Genomic DNA, 12,858 nt, shown 5'->3' with positions numbered 1-12,858 from the left:
AGTCAAGAAGGTTCAATTTTTGTTGGGATTTGTCCTAATTGAAGCTGCTCAAATATTTAGGTAGCCCTGAAGCCTGAGATAGAAAGCAATAATTGTTGTATGATCCCAGCAGGTGGTATAAATGGACAAGTCTGATCCCAGAATGATATCTGGCTTAGTAGATTTTTTTTTGTTTAGTTTAATATAATGGTTCGTAACTAAAATATATTCACACAAGGCTGGAGATTTTCTTTAACAACTAAACAGAAGCTTATTATACAAAAGAAGAAATGTGCAAATCAAGTTACCTAAATACAGAAGACTGTTAGCAAGATCAAAAGCATGCAGCAAAACAAAGCTTCAACCTATTTCCCCAAACTCTCCATTAAAGCAATTGAAGTCAAAAGAATTGCACACTGATCTCAACTCTTTAGAATTCCTAGTTATTGACTCCTTACAGTTTCTTTGCCAGGGATTCTGGACAATTCAATGAATCCTTTCTAAATCTATGTGAACTTTTTCACAAATCTGAGGAGCCTAAACTTTCTCAGTTTGCATAACCTGTAAATATCAACCCACATTTTCCCGATTTTGAAATTTCACAAGCCAAACCCTTATGTTAAGGTGACAAATTTCCTTAACCATCCCTGAACGCCTTCTAGAAAAGAAACTAATCTTGCTTCTAAAATCAACCCTGATGTCTTCTGAACTGGAAATAAAGCGAATGACCACAAATTTTACCTTAAGTATAAGAACAGTTTAACATCTTGCCAATAACTCCACATGGGCCCATAGTCACCTGCTTTAATGTGTGCTGAATTTAGGTCACTGTTCAGAAAGAACTCTGACCTTCTATTTTTTAAATAAAAGTGAATTACTCACAGAAGTAATCAATATCCATCTGCCTGTATGGTGAAATCCAAATTCTGAAAATGATATTAATATATATAAAAATGATATACCTTTCATCGCTATATTTTAAAGATAAAAGCTTTGGCTCCTGGAGAGGGCTTAACTTGCCTTTATCTCCATTGTGAAGTATAATTTAGAATTATTATATGACACAACATATAAGGAGGCCATTGGGACCATCATTATTTTACTAGCCCTTTGGTTGAGCTATACAGTCAGTTGCAGTATCTTTCTAATACCCTGTAACTCTGTAAATATTTTGCTTTCAATGATTTATCCAGCTACATTTTGAAAGCTCTTTCTGAATATGCTGCCTTTCAGGCAGTGCATTTCAGATGAGTACAACTTCCTGTATCAATTTTTTTTTAATCTTGTTCTTTTGCCAATTATCATAAATCTGGATCTTAATTGCTGGCCCTTCTGTCACTGGAAGCAGCACCTCCTTATTTACTCAAGCAAAACAGATTATGATTTTGAGCACAAAACTCTCTCTAATCTCCCCTTAACTCTTCCCAATGCTATTTTTCATGATCTCTGTATACTTTTGAAGACCTCCTTCCTTAGTAGCATTCTGGTAAATCTTAGGCTGTCTCTCTGAAACTTTGGCATCTTTCCTAAATTATTGCATCCAGAGGTGGTCTTGATACTACAACTGCAGCCCAACCAGTGTTTGTAAATGTTTAGAATAATATCCTTCCTTTTATTTTCACTCTTTGCCTCTATTTATACATCTGAGGATCTGCCTTTTTAAATGCCTTCTTTTCTTGCCAATTGAAAAAGACTTGTCTGCATTCACCAACAGATATGCTTGTTCTTGCATCCATTTTAAAATTGTACCAGGCAGTTCATATTCTTCTGAACAAAATTAATCACTTCACACTTCTCTACATTAAAATTTATCTGGCATACTTCTGCTTATTTCATCAGAATGTCTGTCCTCTTGATATTGTTACTTGATATTTATTACATTTCTAGTTTTTATGTCACCTCAAAACCTCCCTGTCATATCCGAGTATAGGCCATTAATACATATTTCCAAACCTTTCATCAACGTCTGTTAAGTTGTGTTGGTGTATGAGTCTGGAAAGGTTAATACTTGATTGAGTGAGGAGTCCAAAACCCCAGAAGGTGTAGGGTGAGAGTGGAAAGATTTAAAAGGAACATAAGGGGCAACCTTTTCACACAGAAGCTGGCACATTTATGGAATGAGCTGCCAGAGGAAGTGGTGGAGGCTGGTACAGTTACAACATTTAAAAGGCATCTGGATGGGTCTATGAATGGGAAGGGTTTAGCAGGATATGCTAGCAAATGGGACTAGATTTACTTAGGATATCTGCTCGACATGGATGAATTGGTCTATTTCTGTGTTGTACAACTCTACGACTTTATGAATTCAGTAAGCCTCACCAACTATAATAATGTCATGGACACTTGGCCATAGTGAAATGGCAGATTGACCTTGGGCAAGTATACTGACAGTCTCTGGAGTAAAACAGCTCATATTCATATAATCTGTCAATAGCTGTAGTAATGCAATAAACTTCATATTGTTTATTCACCAAGACTCTTGTAATTAGACCAGAATGGTTAATATCCTAATTCACACTAGACCATTTCAGACTTGAAGGAACCCACACTTAAATCATTGTCCTTCAGCTCACTACTACTCAGTGTTGCCCCTTAGCCAAGTTCTTATTGTTACAGACATTACCTTTTTATACCTGAGGATGTCAGTTTTGTTTAACAAGTCTATATAATGTTAATCTTTCAAACATTCTTAGTAGCCACATTCTTGTAGTGGATTGTTGGAATTAAGTATATTCAGGAGCTACTTAAATCAATTTAGGAAATTTGCAGTGCAGTTTCCATGAGGTAACCTCTCTGAGAATTAATAGTTGCTCTTGATATATCATTTGCAAGAGGGAGAAGGAACTAGGGGCTGTTTAATTTTGTGTATTGAGTGTAGAGAGAAGGAGAAAGAAAGAGACACAAAGTGGCACCACAGCTATGGGTCTGCTCTGGGAGCTGGTGAGGCAAAGTCTTAAGGGGTAATTTTTATCTAAGGTCAAGTATTTGTCTTTAATTTAACAATTAATGAGAAATTACTGTTTAAGCATAAGAGAAGTTAACTTTTACTGCAGTTTTATATCAGGGTTAAAAAAGGTCTGTGAGAAGCTATATTTAGTTAGGTACTGCCTTGTTTAGACTGTTTTTTGAACCTTGGGTCAATTGTTTTCAAGAAGCATATACACAGGCCTTCCTCAGTGCTGTTCTGTCTGCACTGAGAGCTGTTTTATTTGTACAGACTGTAATGTTGGATTTTAGTGAGTTGGATTGAATTCAGTGGGTGGGATAGTTGGTGTAGGTATGAAGTGTTCCTTTATTCTACTAGCTCCCGACAGATGACTTTAACTTCAGTTCAGGGGAAGAAGCTGATTGGTGAATGCAGGCAAATTGTTCTACTATTCAAATTATAATAAATAGTTTTGATGTTATTGATGGCAGCTAAGCTTAGCCAAGTGGAGTGTTCATCCTTCAGTATGTCATCGATACACCATGTGTCCAAGGTGAATATATTGGCAGGAAATGACAATGGCTGCATAAGCTTGAATTCCAGGTTTCAGAACTTGAACAGTGACTGTAGCCTCTGTTAAGCATCTACTATGTGGATAATACAACTATCAAGGTGGTGACATTGCAAGATGGTGGCAGAGAGACAATTGATGAGCAACAGATTATCTAAGGAAATCGTATTGGTGTTGCAGGAGTTCCCGGAGTGTATTATGTTTGCTAATCGGTATCCCATTTTGGATGCTGGTGGGAGTGATGGTTCCTGAGGAGCATGCAGGCAACTATAAGTTGGTGGCACCAGAAGTGACTCAGCTGTAGAGGCTGGGTGGACATTCCAGAGTTGGGAGATTGGACAGTTGTTCCTGTGGTTGTCAATACGAGTGTAGTACAGCCAGGGTAAAGGATATTACAGAGCCTAAAGGATCTTCTGGGCGAGGGTTATCACCCAGAGGTTATGGTCCATGTTGCTACCAATTACATAGATAGCACTGAGGATAAGATCATGAAAGTACATTTAAAAGCGCTAAGTAGGGGGTAGAAAGGCAGGAACTCAGTAGTCTCAGTATTACTCCCAGTCCCACGTGCCAATGAGCACAGGACATGAAGAATTAAGTGATTAAACACATGCTGGGAGGCTGGTGTAGAAGGGTTTGCGTCAGGTAAATTGGGACCAGTTCTGGGGAAGATGTGACCTGTACAAACTGGATGGTCTCCACCTGAATGATAAATATCTTCAAAAGGAGATTTGCTAGTGCTGTTAAGGAAATTTCACCAAGGTTGGCTGGAGAATGGAAGCAAATTCAGAGCAGGGAACAGGAGTCAGAAATTGAGCAAGTGACTCTAAAAGACAGAGGAAGGAGGGGTTAAGGAGCATACAGGACAGGAATTTGGCATTATTAAAAGTTTAACATGGAAACACTAGGCATATAGTGAATAAAACCAATGAGCTGAGGGCACAGGTAGACACATGACAGTACAATAGAAAAGGTGGGAGCATAGATTTACTGATTAAAGAATCAAACACAGATTTGAAGATGGATGATAAGCTAGTAGAACAACAAATGAGGCCATATGGGTGGAGCTTAAAAAGAAAAAGGGAGCTGTCACGGTGTTGGGTGTATGCTATTCACCCCTAAATAGTGGAAGAGAGTTAGAGGAGCAAACATGCAGACACATTTCTCAGTGCAAATAGTTAGGGATCTCAGTGATAATAGTTGGGGACTTCAATTGCTCAGATATCACTGGGAAACAAACAGTATAAAAGGCATAGAGGACATAAAATTATTGAACTGTATTCAAGAGAACTTTTTTAGCCAGCATATAACAAGCCCAAAAACCAGAGAATGCTATACTAGATTTAGGCTTAGGAAATGAAGCTAGGCAGCTGGATGAAGTAGCAGTAGGTGACCATTTTAGAGACAGTGATCATAATACATGTAATAAGGACATAACAGGAGCAAAAGTTCTAAATTGGGGGAAGGCAAATGTCACAAACCTAAGAGATGGTGTGTCAAAAGTGGTTACATCTACTTGGAGGAAAGTCAGTGGCAAATAAATGGGAGGCACTAAAAGCAAGATTCTACAGGCACCGTGTAACATCTCCGCACAAAGAAAAGGGATGGTGCTCGCAAATTCGGAGCCCCAGGGTATCCAGATAATACTTAATGCTTGCTTAATAGTGACAATGTAACCACTGTCGATTATTGTAAAACCCATCTGGTTCATTGATGCTGTTCAGGGAAGGAAATCTGTCATCTTTACTTGGTCTGGCCTATGTATGACACAGGACCCACTGCAATGTGGTTGACACTTTACTGCCCTCTGAGCAATTAGGGATGGTCAATAAATGCTGGTCTCGCCAAAGTCACCCACATCTTGTGAATGAATGAAAAAGGATTGGTATGCCTGCCATCCATGTCCTACACATAGGCATATACACAGTCGCAGAATGGTCAGATCTTTAACATTATTTTGCACTCCCTGGCAACAAAATAAAATGAAGGACAAACAATTATTCAGAGGTCAAAACAAATTTAATGCTCATTTTAAATTGTTTTGTTCCCAAAATGACATGGTATTTTCCTGCACATATTTGTGTCAGATTCAGGATTAGATGCAGTTTATATACACTTGAAAAGTCATAAAATTCAAGGCTTTGGGCCTAATACTGGAAAATGGGACAAGTGTCGATTTAGTGGAGCTTTGGCAGTACAAATGGGCTGAACTATATGATTCTGTGATTCTGTATAAGAGTGGGGCAAGATTGTTTTGAGAACGTAGAGTGGATTCATTATTGAACATTTTGATGCCTTGTGAAACCTGCACAACAAACCTCTGACCAGAAATTGAGGATGATTAGAATTCAGCTTCTGTCTTCTTCATCGATTTGTAGATTTTAAATGTTCTCATCACTTGGAGCTTGTGAATTTAGCTAAAAAGTAAAGAACATAGCATTATGCTTTACAAAAAAAGTATAGATTCTACAAATATGCCATTGTACCTTTCTATGGGAAGGTACCCTAAAATTCCAAAAAGTAAAAGTGTAAATTTGAAATGCTTACACTAATCAAACATTCTAAGCAGCGAAAATGCTTGAGTGTGTGTTTTGGAGTGCTATTAATATTGGTCTAACGGGCTTATGCCCGAAATGTTGATTCTCCTTCTCCTTTGATGCTACCTGACCTGCTGCGCTTTTCCAGCAACACATTTTTAAGTTCTGATCCCCAGCATCTGCAGTCCTCACTTTCTCCTAAAAGACACAGTGGCCAAAATGAGTGTTCAGCTTACAGGAGGTCATGCCCTATATAGCTACTGAAATTCTGTGAAGATAACTCAGCAATTGGAAGTTTACTGTACAGGTGGGCTTTAGTTTATTTGATGAAGTCCTACATATTATTAAGTCCTATATATTAAAGAAGACTAATGATTGTGAAATTAATGCAACATTAGATAATTAAAATCAAATCTAGCTTGGATGTCGATCACAGAAGATGGGTAAATGGAAATAGTCATGTCAAGGATTATTAACTCACAGCCTGGCTCCTTCTTGTCTTGCACTGTCATGTACAATATGACAGCAATTTGCTGATTATACAAAGATGTTCAGACAAGACAGAAGGAGACTGGAAATATTCAAACAAATGTTATGAACTAAGGAATAGAAGTTGGACTTTAGTGTTAGTTGTTACATAAACTGTGATGTTAATGCGTAATTGAAGAAAATGATATAGAGAGATATTTATTTTCACGATCTGAGTGTAGGCCGAAATGTTGTTGTGCAGGGCAGCTGAAGCACACATCCATTGAAGAACATTCTGTTTGTAATTAGCGAGCACTGAATGCAGTGTTTAACCATATTTGCATAGACAAATGAAGATGATGACGGGATAAGAACTAGCTCCTTGAAAGTACAATGTGCAATATGGGTCGCCACTAAGAATAGCAGTGGGAAACTTTAATGAAATGCCTGAAACTCTTGTACCATTCATTTGCTGTGACTTCACAGAACCCCAGGTGCAAATACATCTGAGGCTATTTCCCTTTTTTTTATTTTAAATACCATCAGTTCAGTCTACATCAAAGCACACACACCTGCTAGGATCAATGCTAGTGCATCCTTTGATCTGCGTTTTTTAATAGTGCATTTCAGTATTGCATCAGTCATCTGAAAGTCTGGGGTCGCAAAAGTGAGTGTGGTAGCACTACTGATATTGGTACAACAGGAAAGGGAATCCTGAAATTGATTGCTGCAATGTTTCTGGTCTCCCTCTGTGACAATGCCATGATGCATCATAATTGTAAAAATACAACCAAAGGTGTGTTGTGCACATGTTGCAAGCATGCGGAATAAACAGATTGTTATTTTACTCAACATCGAACACTGATTTGGCAGTGAGCTCTCAACTTAGATGTCGCAGATCCTGTTAACACCTTCTTTTAAAGACTAACAGCTGCGTGAGGGACCTTCGCCTACACTAGCACTGTTCAAAAGAAATCCATTAGAAGCTCTTTGCTTTTGACTTGCTACTCGAAGTACTCCATTGTTGGAGGAATTTTGAAACTTTGTTGGACAGACAAGGCCATGGTGCTGGGCCTTTCCCAGGAGTTCAGTGGAGTTTGAAGTTAGAAGGCCTGCTATCACTAATGGAAGCCATAGTTGCAATCCCTCATGTGCTGTGGAACAGTAGAGATATGGAGCTCAAGCAGCTGAGAAGGACAGCTGGAGAGAGTAGGATACGAGCCCTCAACTAAAGATTCTATCCATCTGGGTCTTCAGGTAGCACTATTCCAACTGCTAAGTCAGACAACAATAGCATCTGAGGCAACAGTTCACCAGGAGATGGTCACTAAACAATATGACCTCCTCTATGCTGATCTATCACCACACTGCAGGACAATGTTAGTGTTGCAGTCCCAATGATCAGCACTGTTGCCCTCAGTTTCTATTCCAGTAAATCCTTTCAGACTGGAGCCAGCAACAATGTTATCATCTCACAATTTGTCTTGCATTGCAGCACTGGGCCTATATGCCAGAAGAGGGATTTCATGACCTGCATTTCTAAGTGGAGAGAAGCAGGGCGAATGGACATTTGACTTTGACAGTATAGCAGAATTCTCAATGGTGCAGAGAGCTTTCAATTGTATGGAAGTGGCTCCGAGGGTAGCACTTCACAATGGGGAGGTAGACCAGAACTACAAGCGTACTGTTCTCTTGGCATACAGCTGGTTTGCAGCTATCTCTGAATTTCATGTGACAAGGAATGCCTGCATAATGCATGGTTTCTGACTCCCTCTGCCAGTTGAACACATGTGGATATTATGCATATTGGGGAAACCATATTTCCACCAAAAATCATCATGAAACAAACTGCTAGAATTCCAGAACAATGACTCCACTTTCTGGACTGCTTGGAAAACGATCTTAACTCGATCATGTCCCTAAATTCATCATGGTGTACTGTGTGCTACATGACCTAGCTCTCTTGTCAGCCGCTTTTTGGTGGACGGTCCTGTGGAGCAAGAGGTGGAGAAAGTGAGGAACCATCCGTGACCCCATTACTATGTAAGCAATTAATTAAACTTCAGTTCATCACTGCTTCATGGGGTCATAGAGTCATACAGCCACGGAAACAGTTCCTTTATTCCAACTTGTCCATACTGACCAGTTTTCCCAAACTAAAGTAATCCCATTTGCTTGTGTTGCCCATATTCCTCAAAACCTATCTTATTATTGTACGTGTCCAAATGTCTTTTAAATATTATAACTGCACCTGCATCTACCATTTCCCCTGGCAGTTCATTCCCCACACAAACCACCCTCTGTGTGAAAAAGCTGCCCCTCAGGTCCCTTTTAAATCTTTCTCTTCTCATTTTAAAATGATACCCTCTAGTTTTGAACTCCCCTACCCCAGAGAAAAGACCTTCCCAATCACTTTATCTATGGCCCTCATGATGTTATAAACTTCCGTAAGGTCATCCCTCAACCTCGTGGTTAAATAAAACATTTAAGTGAATTTCCCTATACTTAAGTGAGTAGCTGGTCATTTATCTGAATTAAACTGCATCTGCCAATTCTCTGCCTATTGGCCCATATCATCTATATGATCAAATAGAATTTTTAAATATCTATTTGTGTTTCTGTTCTGATGATAGCTGTGGAGACAGAGTTAGCTGTCACCTTTCCACCTCTGAGATAAGGACCATCACAGTATCCTTGCCAAAGCAAGAACAACCCCCCAAAAATATTCCATAATAACTTTATTTAACATAATTTCTAATATTAAGAACAAAACTGAACTGTTCCACATTTTGCATTTCATTAGTGTCTGCCTTTGCCCTGCTTGGTGCTACTTACACTACTACTCCAGTGGCTGCACCACGCTTGGTGGAAGGTGCTGGGGAAGCCATTGTGCAACTCTGGATCTGAATATGAAGGACTATTAAAATTAAGCAAGGCGTGTAGAATGTGGTATGTTACGGTATGTGGTCTATATCATTAATACATGCACTGTGACTAGATGTGCGCCCTCTGCAGTTGTAATGTCATCATATAGGCCTTAAGTTAAACCATGCATAAAATTTTGCATTCTATTAATTGTATTAATTTCCCTTTCCTGGAGAAAAACAGGACAGGCCAATAGTTACATCAGTCACTAAAACTAATATTGAGCTCTTGGATTAAATAGCAAAATAATTTTTTATGGATGAAACTTAAAGCATGATTAAATCCTGCAACAAAAGCAAGAATGACAGAGCTATTTCTGTTGTTTCTTTTTGGCAAGGGCTAATGAATAATCTATTTATCAGATTGTCATTACCTCCTTGATAGTGATCCATAGAGTGGTGGTATCTCAACAATCTCGATATTATTTAGCATGTTCAGTATTATGCACACTGTCCTCTTACAAAGCATCAGAGAACTGTGTTAATATTACAACACTGAAAACTATAAAACTACGCAACTCAAGTGGTTTGTCAGCACCATCTCTGAAACATAAATACCTGTAGTGATGGTTTATTATCAGGCAAATTGAGACAAAAAAGTAAACTGCTAAATTCCTCTCTGAATATCAGAAAATTATTTGTTTCAGATTTTGCTTTTTCTCTTTATACATACATATATATGGCTACATTCCTGACATAGTACATGCCACACAGATGTTTTATTCCCATGTTTGTTATGAAAAAGAGAGGATTAATCTTTTTACAGTTAGCAGTGGTAGATGAACTAGTTGATTTGATGAATGGGCATGCTGAGTTGGCAAAGATGAAATGAACACCTCGTCAAACATTTTTATCTGATGTAATTTAGGTAGATCTGCCCAGTTTAGAACTGAAGATTGTTAATGTAGGGACAGAAGGGAAGAATCACTATCATAAACAAATATCCTCGGCAAGTACGCCAGATATTTTACAACATTATTATATAATATTGATAGAAACCTAATTGTATTTTGAGATTACATTGACATTTATGATGCTTGTGGAGAATGCCAGTGGAAACTAAAATTTATATTTCCAGTGGTAACATTGGAAACAAACTGACATTATAAAGCACCTTGGGCAGATTTTCTGAATTTAAAATACTGAAACTGAAAATGTTTTCTTAAGCCCAGTTTTCAACCAGTGGAATATTGAGAGTAATCATTCACCCCAGTACGTAAACTGCATTTACAAGAAATATAGGTCAGAAATGAAACTAAAGCATTGTGGGCTGATTGTCAGAACCACCCTTCCTGAAAATGTGGCTTCATATCAGAAGTTAGTTTTGTATACCGTGCAGTGGCTCAGTGGTTAGCACTGCTGCCTCACAACACTAGGGACCCGGGTTCAATTCTGGCCTCGGCAACTGTCTGTGTGGGGTTTGCATGTTCTCCCCTTGTCTGTGTGGGTTTCCTCTGGGTGCTCTGGTTTCCTCCCACAATCCAAAGATGTGCAGGTTAGGTGAATTGGCCATGATAAATTGCTTGTAGTATTCAGGGATGTGTCGGTTAAGTGCATTAGTCAGGGGGTAAATGTAGAGTAATAGGGTAGGTTAGGGGAATGGGTCTGGGTGGGATATTGTTCTGAGGGTGGGTGTGGACTAGTTGGGCCAAACTGTAGAGATTCTATGAAAGACACCAACACTGCAAACATGAAAGTAGAATGAAAATATTGACAATTCACAAAAAGCAGAAATAAAAAAATTCCAGTGTTGGACCTTTAATTAGAACACCCAGTATCCCATCTACAGCAACTTCTTTTTAAATGCTAACTGACCTGCACCATATCTCCAGCAAATTGTTATACTGTGGCTGGACTCAGAAGTGTTGCGGTATTTCTTTGAATATTTTGACACCACCAAAATCTATTAGAACAAATCTAGAAGTGGTATTGCTGTGACATGACTTACTTAGCAGAACTGAATGATCTCTTGAGGAGAAACAAAGTGGAATTTGGAGAATTTGAAAAAATACAGACTTTGTTTGGATCTGAGTTATGCTATGATCAAAAACATTTTTTTTTAAATAAGGGAAGTCTGTAATTGTTAGGGATTCACTAAGAACACTGAAAATCAAGCTGCGTTATTCACAGGATCATCACAAAAGTTAAAGATGTTTAAAAACTACATAATGATTCTCCAGTTTACCTGATTTTCAGACTGAAGTTAGTAGAAAGCATGGACAAGGTCTCAGGAATTACTTTTTCTTACATGATGTGGAGATACTGGTGTTGGACTGGGGTGGACAAAGTAAAAAAAATCACATGACACCAGATTATAGTCCAATAGGTTTATTTGAAACCACAAATCTTTTGGAACTGCCTGAGGAAGGAGTGGAAGTTCCGAAAGCTTGTGGTTTCAAATAAAGCTGTTGGACTATAACACGATGTGGTGTGATTTTTGACTATTTCTTCAAGTAGTTAGACTCTAGCTACAGGTAAACACTTATAAACTATCGGTATATAACACTACTAATCAAAACTTGATCCCTTTATATTCTTCCTTTTCACACACATGGACAGTGGTCGTAGACAAGGAAAAAACAGATGGGCAGAGGGAAACTAGAAAAGTAATTCAGTAGTCTTTGCTCACAAGATCTGTTGAGTTGTTTCTAACTAATGAAAAGGTTTCTTCTCCTACTTCCTTTTCTGCAACGATCTCTGAATTGTCTATCAATAATTACAGCTTACAAGAACTGCTGAAAGAAAGATAACCTGGATTTCTTCATGTTTAAAGTTGGTTTTGACTGTAGAATACAGAGAGAGACAGTTCCTGAGCTGATGGAGATCTGATCACTACAACTATACTTACATGTTCATACATGTTCACAATGATTACAAATTACTTACTTTCAAACCAAGCAACAATCCTAGAAATACACTGGCTTCAAACAGTACTTCTTCATTTCAGACCACAATTTCAAAAAGCACAAAAATAATTGACTGTTATAGGAAGGATATTATTAAATCAGAGAGGATTCAGAAAAAATTTACAAGGGTGTTGCCAGGAATAGAGGGTTTGAGTTATAAGGAGACACTGGATAGACAGGGACTTTGGAGGTTGAGGCTTGACCTTATAAAGGTTTATAAAATCATGAGGGGCATGGATAAGATGAATAGCAAAGATTTTTTCCCTTGGGTAGGGCAATTTTTAAGTTGAGTGGAGAAAGATTGAAAAGGGACCTGAGGGGCAACTTTTTCACACAGAGGGTGGTTCGTATGTGAAATGAACTGCCAGAGGAAGTGATAGATGGAGCTGATGACCCTGGAGCGGAACCTGGAGAACAGTGGTGAGGCAGCTGATGTGTCCCAAGCGGGACTGGATAACTGGTATTGGCTGCTATGTTGGCAGAGGCTGGTGGCAGCTTCAGTGTTGAGGTGGTTTCAGCCTGGCATCTGGCAGTCCTGGAATCCTTT

General features: G+C 38.6%; 1 protein-coding gene across 1 annotated transcript in view; it reads left to right on the top strand.

Moving 5' to 3' along the window:
• LOC140484852 (solute carrier organic anion transporter family member 3A1-like) overlaps nt 1-12,858 on the top strand; it is a 314,802-nt gene that overhangs the window by 10,588 nt on the left and 291,356 nt on the right. The gene's annotated exons all lie outside the window — the stretch shown is intronic.

This window comes from Chiloscyllium punctatum, chromosome 2, assembly GCF_047496795.1.
Source record: "Chiloscyllium punctatum isolate Juve2018m chromosome 2, sChiPun1.3, whole genome shotgun sequence".
NCBI lineage: Eukaryota > Metazoa > Chordata > Chondrichthyes > Orectolobiformes > Hemiscylliidae > Chiloscyllium > Chiloscyllium punctatum.
Note: the sequence above shows the minus strand (reverse complement) of the source record. Positions and strands in the feature narration are given on the sequence as shown.